Below are 15,373 nucleotides of genomic sequence, written 5' to 3'. Positions count from 1 at the left end.
TTTGCGTTTGATATTTTGTTAACGCAAGATATTTGCGCTAATCGCACGAGTTTGGCATACGCTTTCGTATTACAGAGTGCGGTGATACCAGATTTGCGAAAATTAGATGCAAAAGGAGATGCGAAAACGCATTAGAGAGTACCAATTACTTGATTCGGTTCAATTTTTCTTACGCATCGCAATACAGAGTAACCCCCCTGGCCTTCGTACTGAACCGCGCTTCAATAATGCGATCTGTATGAGGCTTCCAATCTAACATCGTTTTTTGTGCATACCTGGATAATAAGAGGCCAACACCACTGGCTCTAGCACGGCTTTTCGGTTTTCCGGAGAATAAAAGTGTAAAGTTGTTGTTTGTTGGGAATTCACCTTCCTCTGGCCTCTATTCTGTATAGTTGACATTCCTGATTTAGCTTTGATGTTTCCAAAAGCGTCCTGACATTCCATGTTCCAAATCGTATCCTTGATTTCATGCTAAATACGCTGGTAATTTTACACCACCTTGTTATTGAATCATTCAAATTCAGACCAATCGACAACATTTGTTAACATTTCCTATACTACTGTTGACCTTCTTATTGCACCATGTCCCTTATTGTTGTGTATTTAGATTGAAAATGAGCACGCGTTGAATAATGTTTAAATAATAATGCTTTATTTAATTAAATATATAACAACAAAGATGAATATAAAATCGAATAAGAAATGGAGTCGAACGTTTTGATCTGTTTGATGGTTGAAATCGAAGTGAACAAGTTAATAATAACTAGTAAGTAAAATGGCTGTTACTAAAAATGTAGCGAATAGTTAATTAGCACAAAAGATACATTGATAGAATAGAAAAAGCATAACATAGAATCAGTGTTGCCATGTGTATGAAATATACTATTGAGATACACTACACTTATCAAGGGGCAAAACTCCATCCAAACGAAAACTGCGGAAATAGCGATGACGACGACAAAAAATCTTTCTATAATGCATCGAAATCTCTTAATACTGCTATTCCACAACGAAAACTTAAATACTCATCTTTCTAAACCAACGTCAGATTCCCTGAGGAGACCAACTGGTAGTGGTTCAAACGACCTTTTTTACCAAACCAAGTGAGATCTGCATTCAGTTCGTCCCGACCGAAATTTTTATATCCACCATCACTAGTTGTCGTTGCTGTGACAGTGTTTATTCCCAGCAAAATAAATTGGAAGTAGTGCAATGTAGACTGCTTCTATCACGGCATGTTTTGATGCCGTTCAAACGGAGTCGTGGAAAAGGCACTCCAATCCTCACATTTTAACCGCATTTGGATGCAATCCAAAGAATCACATCCATTTGCATTTCATCATCCGGATGCACTTCAATGGAGTCGTGAAAAATGCACTCCAATTCCTCACAATTTAACAGCATCCGGATGCAGTCCAAACGGAGTCGTGAAAAAGGCACTCCGTTCGCTACATTTTATTAGCAGTTGTTAGAGATCCCTATATGTACATACAGTGGCGGCCAGCTAATTAGGGACAACTCAAAAAAATGTAATATTCAATATTTGTTACGGTCTACCTACAGCGGCGCTACGGTGATGTCCAGCTAGCTCATGACGGACACTTCCAGGGCGGTTCCAACCCTATCACCATCAGCCTAAGGTGCCGAACAACTGTAAAGAAAGACATAACACGTACAAACAATTAAAAACGACTACAAACACTACGTACACCGCCAACAAGGGAGCTTGGTGGTTGCTGCCCCACACTGGCCCACCCAACCTGGACCTTTCACGTCCTCACAACACAACCCAAATTTAGAAAGGCCCCCATTCTCCACGACCACCTAGTCCATGTTAACTTACGCCTCCGCCTCCTTCCTCAGAAACAATTCAGACAATCATATTGACTTTCAACACTTAACAAGAAACACAATTTATTGACTTTGTCATATTGTTCTTAATGCTAATAAACAATACATAGACATACAAATAGATAAAATCTGAACTATCAATACAGGAGGATACTTCTTTCGGTGAGACAAAAAAACTTCAGTCGACCACTTCTCTACCTCTGGGGATCAGGTTGATGACAAAATTGTCACATGCGGTAAGATGACCGATTAAATCTAAAAAAAAACCTTCCTGATTAGAGCTCTATAAGGTGGTTACTAGGACAAAGATTCTCAGTCCTCAAATTTAAAAAAAAATCATTCCCATTGGTACTTCAGGGCAACCCTAGTCTCTCAATTTTATACCTGTATTATTAGCCCTTACAAACGTAAAAAAAATATATATATAAATAGAACAAAATAAAAAAAATACATATAACTTAAACTAACAATTAACTCTCAAACTACAACAACACAGCTTAGCCTATATTAGTAGGTCATGGATGGATATCCAATAAAAGTTTAAAGAGAATTTCCGATCATTAGTTAATTTTAAAACCTTTTTTTTGTTAGTATGTAGGCTCGGCGATCGATATTATTACTGCTTGTACTTTCGATATAACAATTGCAGAAATTTTTTTTCTGGTTTTTTTTTTTTTTTTTGGGGGGCTTTATTATTTTGCCGGTGGTTCGGAACACATAATATGATGAGCTTTTATGTTTCTTAATGCGCTTTACCTTTTATTTTTACTATAGTACTTATCGCATTCTCTTAATATGGTTTTCTTTTCAGGTCCCTTATGGATTTCTCAACGGTTTGGTGGCCTTCAGTGACAACCAACAGCCTGCCGACTACAAAGGTCTCTGGATTATTGCTCTCAAGGATAGCTCCAAATCGCACCGCCAATTTTCGCAGACCTCCCTTTAAGACAGGAGCCCCAAATGTGTTAATTTTTGGATTTTGGCAATACATATACGGTTTTTTGCCAACAATGTAAATAAAAGAAACACATCGATGCAACAATATTTTATTCTTTTCTTTTTTTTAACAATGTTTTGAGGTTGGATTATTGTCTTTGTTTATTAAATCTTCTACTGATCAATGTAAACGGCTTGCCTTTTATATCGACCACCACTGAATAATCACTTTTTTTTTGAGGCCCTCTTTGCTAGAAGCGTTTCCGCTTTATTTCTCTATAGTCGTTCGCTGCAACCATAACCCCCGGTAATTTGCCGTGAGAATTTAGTGCAAAAAAAAATTAAACGTTTTTTTTTCTGCATACAATGCAACCCGCAACAAAACTTCACAATTCCAAGTGAAATGCAGGACATGGTGATGTGCGGGTGACGTGCAAATTGTTTAATAAATATATCCTTATGCGTAGGTGACCGGGATTTTATTGGGCAACGCGTTTGATCATACTTGTAGTTTCATTTCGGCGACCCTGCTCTTGGTAAGTCTAACAAAATCAAATAATTCAATACCAAAAACCTAAATGCAATTACTATTTCGTTTTATTTTAGCTAAAATCAATTCCATGGAAACCTCATGTGAATTCCACGTTTTGGCGTACTAGTGTATTTGTATGTGGCCGTTGTCATTCATACCTACGCTGCCAGTTGCCATTCATTTTTGCATTTGCAATGAACACATGTACATACGTACATGTATGGCCATTGTTTTCTTTACGCTGAAACCAGTCACCGCCGTCAAGTGCCGTTACATATATTCTTACACAGCCATAGATGTGTGTGTGTGCTCTATAATGATTTCACTCAAACGATGGGCACTTGCCCATAATATACAAAACAACAAGGGTTTACATTGTTGAGTTGAGACTCATGTCTACCATTCATTTGCAAATGAAAACGTCGTGAGCCGCCTAGCAGGTAAATAATGAATACACCAAGAGGCGTCCTCTTTCTAATCGTTTTTTCCTTCTTTTTTTTTAGATTCTAGTTCCTATGCCATCATGCTGATGTCAAAAAGTTGGCACTCCAATAACTAAAATGGTGAAAATCATGGATTAATAAATACGCGGTATTCTTGGCACGTAACTAGTGAAGGTATGTAACATGGTATGTAATTTATGTTGTGTACAACGTGTTCATTTCCTCGGAATATTTGCCGAATCAGGCATTCCGCATAAATCAACCCTTAATTGAAGCATGTTTTCTTTGTGGAATAATGACTATTTTGTTCCGTGCTAATTGTTGTCATTCGTGTTGAATATTTGTGGGAGAGTAGATCTTTCTGAATTAATGTGATGTGGTATTGTGTTTGTAATTGTGCATATCATCTTCACTCCTGCATTTACATATTTATACACATCTTACCCTTACAATGTACCAAAATTTTTTTTTCAATTGCAGTTTCTTATCTTTATCGTCTTGTCGGAACATTTATACCTGTAAACCACAAATTTCCTCGAATTGTTAGCCACACGTAAATGTACAATAACATGATGTCTATTGCCGACTACCTGTCACCATCATCATTGTGCCTGTAGATTTCATCGACTTTTTCTGCAACCTGGCGTTTCATGGTATTTTCTAGCTATCCAGGTGAGTCTTAACATTTATGTTACTTTGTTGCAATGGCTTTCAGGACATCCTGAGAAGACGATAGGGCAATGATGGTCCATCTAGGGTAGTAAAAAAAATCCTTGCCAATTCGGGCCTGTAATCGATCTCATGTTGTGCATAAAAATATAAGCAACTGTGCCACAGTTCATTACCATTTTTATTTCCATTTAGCCCGGTGAGGTTTGTTTATAAATATTTTAGCTAAATATACATGGGATCGCAAAAATTCTATTAAAGATTAAGGTGGTAGTAAAATGAAAGTTTTAGAGACGAAACTGAGTCATGTTCCTTCAGACAATTTTACTACAATCTATTCAATGGTGTCCTACAGCTTGTGACGACTTTTTGTCGTTGGTTCTTGTTTGGTTACATGTCGGTGGTTTTTGTTTACATCACGTCCTGGCACAATCATACAGGTACCTGCATCAGCCCAGCTGATGTACTGTAGGCCGTCAAAAAAAGTTGTAATTGAAAACACAAAATTAAAAGACAAAATTCAAAAGAAACATTGTGAATTTTTGACAGGTTTTTGTAATAACGTTTTTATTTATTACTGCCTAACAACATTTTGTTGAAAAATTTGTGTGAATCGCTTTCTTTTTGGAAAACATTTTTGACATCTCACAGTACTCATCTCGTTTTTTGTTGTGGTTGTTGGCTTATGCATATACCTGGTAATTGTGCCATGCATAAAGTGTATAGCGAACAGAGAGATGTAAAACCAATAATGGGATGTTTCACGTCAACCCATTGTAATCATTACAAAATTTTTTTTTTTTTTCGTGCTAGACTTTTATGGTTGACGATAAGTAAACCTATCCTGAAGCCTTTGCATCACTGTTTTAATGAAAATGTATTAAATTAAATTAATTAAACGAATTAAAATTTTTACCCATAATAATCTACGTCCTAATAAGACAACAATTAATACGAAAGTATCTGTAGTTTGATATGAGAAATTTGCTTATACGATATATCCCTTTGATCCATTTGTTGTTGTTATTCTTGAAAAAAAAACAGTGGGTATAGCAACTGACATTGTAAGGACAGCGAAACAAACTTTTGCCCAAAGATGATGGCCATAATTAAACAAATTAATAAAAGAACATGCTGTAATTAACACATGTGTATGTATGAATTAGTATTTGGAACATTAGAACAAAAAATGTTGTTAATTATATTTGTGCTTTGTGATAAATGAATAAGAAAAGTCTTTAGCACACACACGTAATCATGGAATACATTTGCATACATTTCCCCCCCAACCACAAGATTTTTCTTTGAAATCAGAAAAAAAACAAATAAAATCAAAAAACATCTTCTAAGAAGAAGGAAAAGAACTGCCATTAGAATATTAAGGGATGTTGGGATGCGATGGAATGAGAGATAGGATCATGTTATGGTTTTCATAATACAATAATTATTGAAATGATGCTGTGTTAATGTAAATGAGATAAACATCTTTTAAATAATGGAGGCCAACAATGGTCGATACAAAAGCATGAGACAAATCTGTTAATGTGGATGTTCATGATGTCGCTGTTGATGATGCGTCGTTGTAGTAAGCTACCCTCTCCAGGGTTTTTAAATAACCTATTAAGATCAAAGATAAGTGAATCCGAGAAATGGACAAAAAAGCTGCGTTAAATGGAACTGCCATGAAAATATTTGTTTTCATTTTTTTTTTGAAAAATAAATGAAAGGTTTGTTTGGTGGGGTGAGGGAAAATATTCCGGAAAATGAATTGTAAATCAAAGAAAAAACACAAAACAAATATACCCTAGCTTAGAGTTGCGGAAGTAGATTAGTGGGCGGAGGGACATACAAAACGATAAACATTTAATATAAATTAAGACTTTCTTCGTGGAATTGTTTTGCAATGGTTATGGATAAAAATTTAAAATGCGGAAATATTAAATTGCCGCAACAAAAATAAAAAAAACGTTAATATACTAAATCTGTGCGGCCAGCAGTAATATATTGAGTGTAGGAATTCTTTAAAAAAACATCATTTGAAAAAAATTTATTACAAAAACTCATGGTAGAACAAGAAAAGGTAGCAGCAATACCCAGCTGACTGAACTGGGTTGTAGTGTTAGTGTCAAATTCCATTCGACATTTTATGTATTTATTTCTATGTTCGATGTATATTAGGGATATATATTTTTGAAGAACAAATTTATTCATCGGAAAAAAAAAACTATTTCCCATAAAGACGGCTTCATATCATTGACATGTAACCTCCTCCAGGTCCGAACGACATGCCGCACACTAAAGCATCGCTTATAGAGGCGGTACAATATTTGTTAATATGTGTGGTATTTTGTTAAACTTGAAAAGAATAAAGCCCTAATAAACATGTGCTTTTTTGTTTTCAAAAGCAAATGATTGAAACATCTTCTCTTTTTTCAATGAATTACCAGCGACCCGAAACATTTTTGCAAGTATTCTACTTTCTGCGAGAAATTATGCATTTAGTGGAATGATATGGAAACATTCAAATTGAAAATCTAACGAGTTTTCATTCATGTTTTCCAAAATATTCAATCAAATGTGAAAAAATATTAGTTTTTTAAATTCCAATAATTTATAGACATTTCCTTGTTTTGTTTACATTTACGTTGACACTAAGGTTTACAAACAAAAACAAATTCCTTTGTGGTCGTTGTTCGAGTTGTATTTGTTGTAGTATTAACTTTACCTTGTATTTGTTCTACCATGACAAAACTAAAAAAAATTCTTGAAAAAATCCTTGAAAAAATCTACGTTTATTCAAATATTATATTAGAAGTTTTTCGTATGTGTGTTCCTTCTTCTTGTTTACCCATATCTTCATTGTCCTAGGGAAATTACTGTAGAAAATTACGACGAAATATTAACGTGTTATATTGAATTGAATGGAACAATGACAGAAATTGTGTGCATTAATCTGTGAAACAGTGAAGTAAAATAGGGAACATCAATAGTTCACCCTGTGGGTGGCATGTAATCATACTCTTTGGTAAATGCGCTTCGATTAAAACCAGCAACATATCATTTAAATGTCGGCGTTTAACATTTCCGCAGGCGTGAGCAAATTCCTACACGAAATTTGACCATTCGTCTAAAATGAACAAAAAAAATTTTTAAAATGGTATCCCTAGCCATTTTAGAAGAAACAAATTTATGGCATTTGACTTTGTGAGATGAACAATGACTTTACTCTTAGTTAAGGGAAAACACTATCAAGAAAATCTTTGATGTTAAAGAATAGGGTGTTTTTGTTTATGGTTGTTGGCAATAAAAATACTTCGACTTTAATAATTTGGTTGTTATACACCTGGATTTTCTAAAATTGCATACCGATTGTGGTCGTTTTTATTTATGGAATTTATCTTCATGCGTATCAACGTGGGGAACTCCCACTCCCTGAGGTCTCAAAAGCCGGGCTATTGGAAACGTTATTGCATCTGCCTTTTTTTATGTGACAATTAACCTTATCATGAGAACGCATTCTTCTTACTCGTATCACAGAATAGTTCCACATCGTTTACATTTTAATATCTTTTGAGTGGAAACTGCCAAGTGGCTTTCCTTGGAGTGTTTCTAACTCATACATATTGTTTCCTACTGTTCTCACGACTCTACATTTTAGGAACTTTTTGCAGAATTTAGAGTTAATATTATTTTTAAAGTCGGATAAAGTGTGGTTTCGCCGGTATACCTCTTGTCCCGGAAGGAACTTTATGATTCTCGCCCGTTGATTGTATCGCTTTGCACTATTTTGGTATGCCTGATGCATGCTATTCCTGATCTTCTCTCTCATCAATTCTAAATTTTCGTCTCTGTTAAACTTCACTATCTGGTGGTCGGACAATGATCTGAGCCGTTTAGCTAGTTTATAGTCCGTCCCGCTAGTAAACATATTATATCCGAACAAGGCAAAGAACGGATTAACGCCAGTTGCACTGTGTACTGATGTACGCAGGGCCTGTTCGATTTCAGATAGATAAAGATCCCAGTCACGGTGATCTTTCTCTACGTAAGCCCTTATCGCCGCCAGGACCGACTGGTTTACTCGCTCTGAGGCGTTGGATTGAGGGGAGTAGTAGGCCGTCCTAATATGATTGATCTTATAATTGTTGACCATTTCTTCAAATGATTTGGAAGCAAACTGCTTCCCATTATCACTATGTATTATTTCCGGCACGCCGAATACATGGAATACCTGGTGTTCTAAAAATTTTATGACGTTTTGAGTAGTAGCTTCCTTCATAGCGTGTAGAAACGTAAACTTTGTGAAGTGATCTACCACTATGAAAATGTATGCATTTCCCTTTTTGGATCTTGGATATTTTCCGAGGAAATCAATATACAGTTTTTGGAAGGGCCTCTCTGTGACAACTTCGTCTCCAATAGTTGGTCTCATATTCTGATTTGACGGTTTCGTTTCCTTGCAGATTTGACAGTTATTTATATACTGCTTGACCTGCGATACCATTTTGGGCCAATAATAGAATGTCTTTAGTCTACTTAGTGTTTTGGTTATGCCTTCGTGTACTACCTCGTTATACGTATGGGCTTTTTCGATCATGGCGCAAGTTATATCTTCCGGTATCCACAGTTTCCATTGAAATTCATTGGCTTCCGCATCAGAAGGAGTGCCCTTTTTGTAGACTTTTCCGTTTTCTACTTTAAGGTCTGGCAGCATTTCTTGATTTTGTGTTATTGTGTCTCTGAGTTCACAGTAGTTGTCACTTTCGAATGCCGTGGTCTCGAAACCCAAAAGATCTTCCTCTCTAACTTCTTCACTTATAATCTCGGAATCTATGGGCATTCTGGACAGGGTATCCGCCACTACATTTTCAGAGCCTTTCCTGTGTTCGATAGAGAAATCGTACGCCTGCAGCTGCAAGGACCAACGCGCCAGCCTGCCACTTAAATCCTTTAAGGACATCAGCCATTTAAGGCTAGCGTGGTCTGTGATTATGGTAAATTTCATTAATTCGACATACGGTCGAAACCTCTTCACAGCCAGCACTGCCGCCAAACATTCCTTTTCGGTTACAGAATACTTTCGTTGGCACGCATTCAACTTTTGGGAATAAAATGCTATCGGATTTTCTCCTTCGTTATCATCCTTTTGAAATAACACAGCCCCAATTCCATAGTCAGACGCGTCACATTGAATGAAAAATTCGCGTTGGAAATCTGGGTGACGAAGAACTGGGGCTGATGTTAGTGCTTTTTTTAAGGCTTCAAATGATGCCATTGCTTGTGGACCCATAGCGAATTTTTGGCCCTTTTTAAGGGTATCTGTTAAAGCCGCGGATATTGATGCAAAATTTTTGATGAACCGCCGGTACCATCCGGCGGTTCCCAAAAAGCTCCTCACTTCCCTTGGGGATTTAGGTACTGGTATTCTTTTGATGGCATTTACCTTTTCTGGGTCGGTCTTAAGGCACCCACTTCCGATTATAAATCCGAGGTATTTGAGTTCGGTGAAACAAAATAAAGACTTTTTAAGACCAATGGTTAGATTCGCTTTTTGTAAACATTCAGCTACTTCAGTTAATAATTTTAAATGGTTATTAAAATCGTCTGAGATAATTAGAAGGTCATCCAGGTATATGAAGACGTTAGACTTCAGCCTGCCAGGTATGACTTTGTCCATTAAGCGACAAAGTCGCTGCGCCGCATTACATAGTCCGAATGGCATTACTCGGAACTGATATAGCGGTCGACCTGGAACCGTAAAGGCAGTATATGGTTTGGCTTCTTCTTCCAGTTCGATCTGCCAAAACGCATATTTCAGGTCGACGCTGCTAATGTAATGCGTTTGATCTATTCGGCTTAATATCCCGTCTATGTTTTGTAAAGGATAGGCATCCTTTACGGTTAGCGCGTTTAATTTCCGGGCATCCAGACAAAATCGATTCTTTCCGGGTTTTCTTACAACCGTAGTGCGGTTGCTCCAAGGCGAATCACTCTCCTCAATCACATTAAGAGCAAGCATATTGTCAATCTCCTTATACACGATGTCCTGTACAGCTGGCGATAAGGGGTAATGTTTATCCTTGATCGGGTTGGATCCTTGAACTAATTTAATTGCGTGTTTCTCTAAACGTGTGCAGCCTAGACCCCGTTCTTCGAAAGTAGGAAATTTCTTCACTACTTCATCTAATCTTCTACGTTGACCATCGGTCAAGTCGTGCATTTTGGTAATCTCATTGCTTGCGTTACCATGAACTTTCCTCTGAATATCGAGGGTGACTTCCTCGGCGGTAAAAATTTCTGGAGCTATATCAAATAATTTCCAGAAATCTGCTCCCAAATAGAGTTCCTGTTCGAGGTCGGGACACAGAAATAAATTCATTCTTACAGTTTTCTGCATCTATTCTACATTTGCTTTTATTTTTCCCAAAATTCGATGCTTTGTCCCTGCTGCTGTACTGACATTGGATATATAAGGATCGATATCGATATCCAACTCTTCAATTATTTCACGACAATGTTTCCCTAAAATACACACCGTTGCTCCTGAATCTAGGAGTCCTCGGATTTCCTTTCCCTCTAATTTTACGGTGGCATAGGGTCTCGGATCTGTTCCAGTATTGAATCGCGTGATAGCTTCGGTGATCGATTTTTTTATCCGTTTATTTTCTTTGTGTCTTTGCCTTAATCTCATTATCCTTTGTTTATTCTTGTTACTTACACCTGCTTCCATAGTTGTTTGAGTCTCTTCCACAGGCTCCTGGCCATTCATTGGATGATTATCAAAAATTTTTGACCTAATTTTTTCATATTGTTGCTGCCTTACATCCAAGGGAAGGTAGTGTCGGATTTGGGCATATGTGTTTTTTTCTACATCTGCTTCTACATTTCTACCTGTTGTGTGGTTTGTGTTACGGGAAGTTCTGTGGAACGATGGTTCCCCGCTGTAGCCATGTTCCTCATCCCGTTTTCCGCTCTACAATTTTGACATTTGGGGGTTTTGGTGTTCAGTTTCCCACACTTGAAACAGAACAGGTTCCTTTGTGGCGAACTGCAATCTCGGAATCCGTGTCCTGGTTTTTGACAATTCCAGCAGACTAGTTGTTGTTTTAGGGCTGATACGTCAATGCTCTGGTCCTGTTCATCAAACACCATATATGGTTCTTCTTCTTCCTGTATTGCGTTTACACGGACTGGTTTGCTTACGGGTGGTGGGGGCTGTTGAGATCCTGGTTCTCGCCGGAAAAAAGTTTTTTCAATTTCAATACATTCCACTCTAAGTTGCTCGAGTGAAGAAACTGGCATTGCATAAACAATCGAGGACAAGTTTTTTCGAAGGTTTCTTTTGGCAAGACAAATCATCTCATAATCTGAGACCGGTCGTTGCAATTTAGCCCTCATCAGATTCAGGTCGTGAAAAAATGAGTCGATCGTTTCCCCTGGCGCTTGTTTGCGCTCCAGCAAATCTCTCATCTCTTCGAAGCAAGTCCTCTTAGTTTTGAATCTTTCGGTTAGTTCATATTTTAGCCCATCCCAACTCGTGATGGCACCTTTCCTCTGCTGGAGCCAGAACCACTCATACGCTGGTCCAGTTACTAGGATATGGAATTCACTTAATATTTCGTTCCAATCCAGCATGTAACGCGTTTGGAAATATTCCAGCCTGTATATGAAATCCTCAACCGACAGAGTGTTAGGTCTTCCAGAGAAGTTCAGTCCGAATCGTTCCACTCTAATACCCTGGTTCACACCACCACTGATAGACGGGGCCACATTGTTTCTCCTATTGGTACTTGGGTTAGCCTGCGCCTGTGGTGGAGGGACAGTCGTGTGTGGAGGCACAGCGTTTTGGGAGGGACTGGGCCCTCCGAGTGTCAAACGTGCTATTGATTCGTTAAGTTTGTCCATAACTGTATAAACCTTTTCCATCTCTTTACCAATACTCTCTGAAACAAAAGCTTTTAAATTTGCCCTAGCTTCACATACACTTTCCTGCACGATTGCCCTCACTATTTGGTCTACTTCATAATGGGAACTTATCGGAATTTCCGGTCGAGGCATACCAGGGGGGAGACCAGAAGCTCCGCTGGTGCTGGGATTTGGGCTATTTATAGTCCCTGACAAATCCCTGATGGCAGCGTTTACTCGCGAATTATCCATTCTACTGACAGTTTCCTTCTTTCTATATTTTGGTATTGGTGTATAGATCGAGATTCTACTTCGGTCAAATGCTAGGGATCGATTTCTCTTGCTTCGTCTTTTACCTGAACTATAGTCGCTCATTGATCAGTTAAAAGAAAATATTGTTGTTACTTCAAACTTTGTATTTTTATATCGAATATGGCAAAAAAAAATTAATGTTTTGGCTACTAATAAACAAATGGTTATAAACTAAGTAATTTATTCTATAAAATAATAAAAACAAATTTTAAGTAAAACACTTATACAATACTAGACACACTACTACATATAATATAAAGACACACAATTAAAGTTTATTTTTAGATTATTTTTTTTTTTATATTTAAACAAGTACGAGGATGAGGATGTTCGGCGTGTTTTCAGTTATCGATGGGGGGTGGTGGTGTGTGGATTTGTCTGTTAACACAAACATTTTTAAAATTTTGACAGTGTCTTGAATAGTTGTTGCGGTTGTACTGAAAGACAGGAATTACTACATATAAACAAAAAATAACATCTTGTGTTTGGCTACACGGCAATTTTTGCAAAAATTAAACAAAAAAGTCTCGTGAAAGAGTACTTTAGTGCCAAGCAATCGATGACGACATTCATCAACGTAGCATTGGCTATTTCCCCTATGCCAACCTTCAACTTGTTGATTTTGCTTATAACAGGTTGATTTTTTTTTTTTTTTTAATTAATTCTATGTGGTAATTAGCACCATGGCGTTTTTTTCTAATCGAACTATAAAAAAAAGTCTTCATGAAAGGATTTTTTTGTGCAGTGCAATCAGTGGCATTTAAGCCTCAGAAGTCATTGCACGTATCCTTAATGCTATCCACATCTATTTATTCTACTCTACATACCAAAACGGAAACACGAAAGACAGGGCATTACGACAATACATCCTTTGTTACAGTAAACGAACAAAAGTTATTGCACCTGACCCTTGGTATTTGGGGACGAAACTCCTAATTTTCTACTCTTCTATTCTAAGTATTGCACTCGGTTATCAATTTTTAATTAAAAAACTGTCGTTGCAATAATAGATAGTTCTACAAGAAAATGCGATATTTCGCCATTAATTCTATTTCGACCCTATGGTTTATTGCATTTGTGCCTAGGTGTTAGTGCACATATTAGAAGTTAATGCATTTTATTTTGGGCGCCATATTGTTACGGTCTACCTACAGCGGCGCTACGGTGATGTCCAGCTAGCTCATGACGGACACTTCCAGGGCGGTTCCAACCCTATCACCATCAGCCTAAGGTGCCGAACAACTGTAAAGAAAGACATAACACGTACAAACAATTAAAAACGACTACAAACACTACGTACACCGCCAACAAGGGAGCTTGGTGGTTGCTGCCCCACACTGGCCCACCCAACCTGGACCTTTCACGTCCTCACAACACAACCCAAATTTAGAAAGGCCCCCATTCTCCACGACCACCTAGTCCATGTTAACTTACGCCTCCGCCTCCTTCCTCAGAAACAATTCAGACAATCATATTGACTTTCAACACTTAACAAGAAACACAATTTATTGACTTTGTCATATTGTTCTTAATGCTAATAAACAATACATAGACATACAAATAGATAAAATCTGAACTATCAATACAGGAGGATACTTCTTTCGGTGAGACAAAAAAACTTCAGTCGACCACTTCTCTACCTCTGGGGATCAGGTTGATGACAAAATTGTCACATGCGGTAAGATGACCGATTAAATCTAAAAAAAAACCTTCCTGATTAGAGCTCTATAAGGTGGTTACTAGGACAAAGATTCTCAGTCCTCAAATTTAAAAAAAAATCATTCCCATTGGTACTTCAGGGCAACCCTAGTCTCTCAATTTTATACCTGTATTATTAGCCCTTACAAACGTAAAAAAAATATATATATAAATAGAACAAAATAAAAAAAAATACATATAACTTAAACTAACAATTAACTCTCAAACTACAACAACACAGCTTAGCCTATATTAGTAGGTCATGGATGGATATCCAATAAAAGTTTAAAGAGAATTTCCGATCATTAGTTAATTTTAAAACCTTTTTTTGTTAGTATGTAGGCTCGGCGATCGATATTATTACTGCTTGTACTTTCGATATAACAATTGCAGAAATTTTTTTTCTGGTTTTTTTTTTTTTGGGGGGCTTTATTATTTTGCCGGTGGTTCGGAACACATAATATGATGAGCTTTTATGTTTCTTAATGCGCTTTACCTTTTATTTTTACTATAGTACTTATCGCATTCTCTTAATATGGTTTTCTTTTCAGGTCCCTTATGGATTTCTCAACGGTTTGGTGGCCTTCAGTGACAACCAACAGCCTGCCGACTACAAAGGTCTCTGGATTATTGCTCTCAAGGATAGCTCCAAATCGCACCGCCAATTTTCGCAGACCTCCCTTTAAGACAGGAGCCCCAAATGTGTTAATTTTTGGATTTTGGCAATACATATACGGTTTTTTGCCAACAATGTAAATAAAAGAAACACATCGATGCAACAATATTTTATTCTTTTCTTTTTTTTAACAATGTTTTGAGGTTGGATTATTGTCTTTGTTTATTAAATCTTCTACTGATCAATGTAAACGGCTTGCCTTTTATATCGACCACCACTGAATAATCACTTTTTTTTTGAGGCCCTCTTTGCTAGAAGCGTTTCCGCTTTATTTCTCTATAGTCGTTCGCTGCAACCATAACCCCCGGTAATTTGCCGTGAGAATTTAGTGCAAAAAAAAATTAAACG

The 15,373-nt window shown here is 37.2% G+C and overlaps 1 long non-coding RNA gene across 2 annotated transcripts; it reads left to right on the top strand.

The window, feature by feature from the left end:
* The first annotated feature begins 1,373 nt into the window (after positions 1 to 1,373).
* On the top strand, positions 1,374 to 15,133 carry LOC141396506 (uncharacterized). 2 transcript variants are annotated; one of them, XR_012411180.1, is made up of 6 exons: positions 1,374 to 2,090; positions 2,666 to 3,326; positions 3,397 to 3,762; positions 3,826 to 3,939; positions 4,246 to 4,437; positions 14,901 to 15,133. It is a non-coding gene; the product is annotated as an uncharacterized lncRNA (long non-coding RNA). The 2 variants fall into 2 exon arrangements; XR_012411179.1 differs by having other exon boundaries at positions 1,393 to 3,326.
* The last annotated feature ends 240 nt before the right edge of the window (positions 15,134 to 15,373 follow it).

This window comes from Musca autumnalis, unplaced genomic scaffold (genome assembly GCF_047663935.1).
Source record: "Musca autumnalis isolate F117 unplaced genomic scaffold, ASM4766393v1 scaffold_3, whole genome shotgun sequence".
Taxonomy (NCBI): domain Eukaryota; kingdom Metazoa; phylum Arthropoda; class Insecta; order Diptera; family Muscidae; genus Musca; species Musca autumnalis.
Note: the sequence above shows the minus strand (reverse complement) of the source record. Positions and strands in the feature narration are given on the sequence as shown.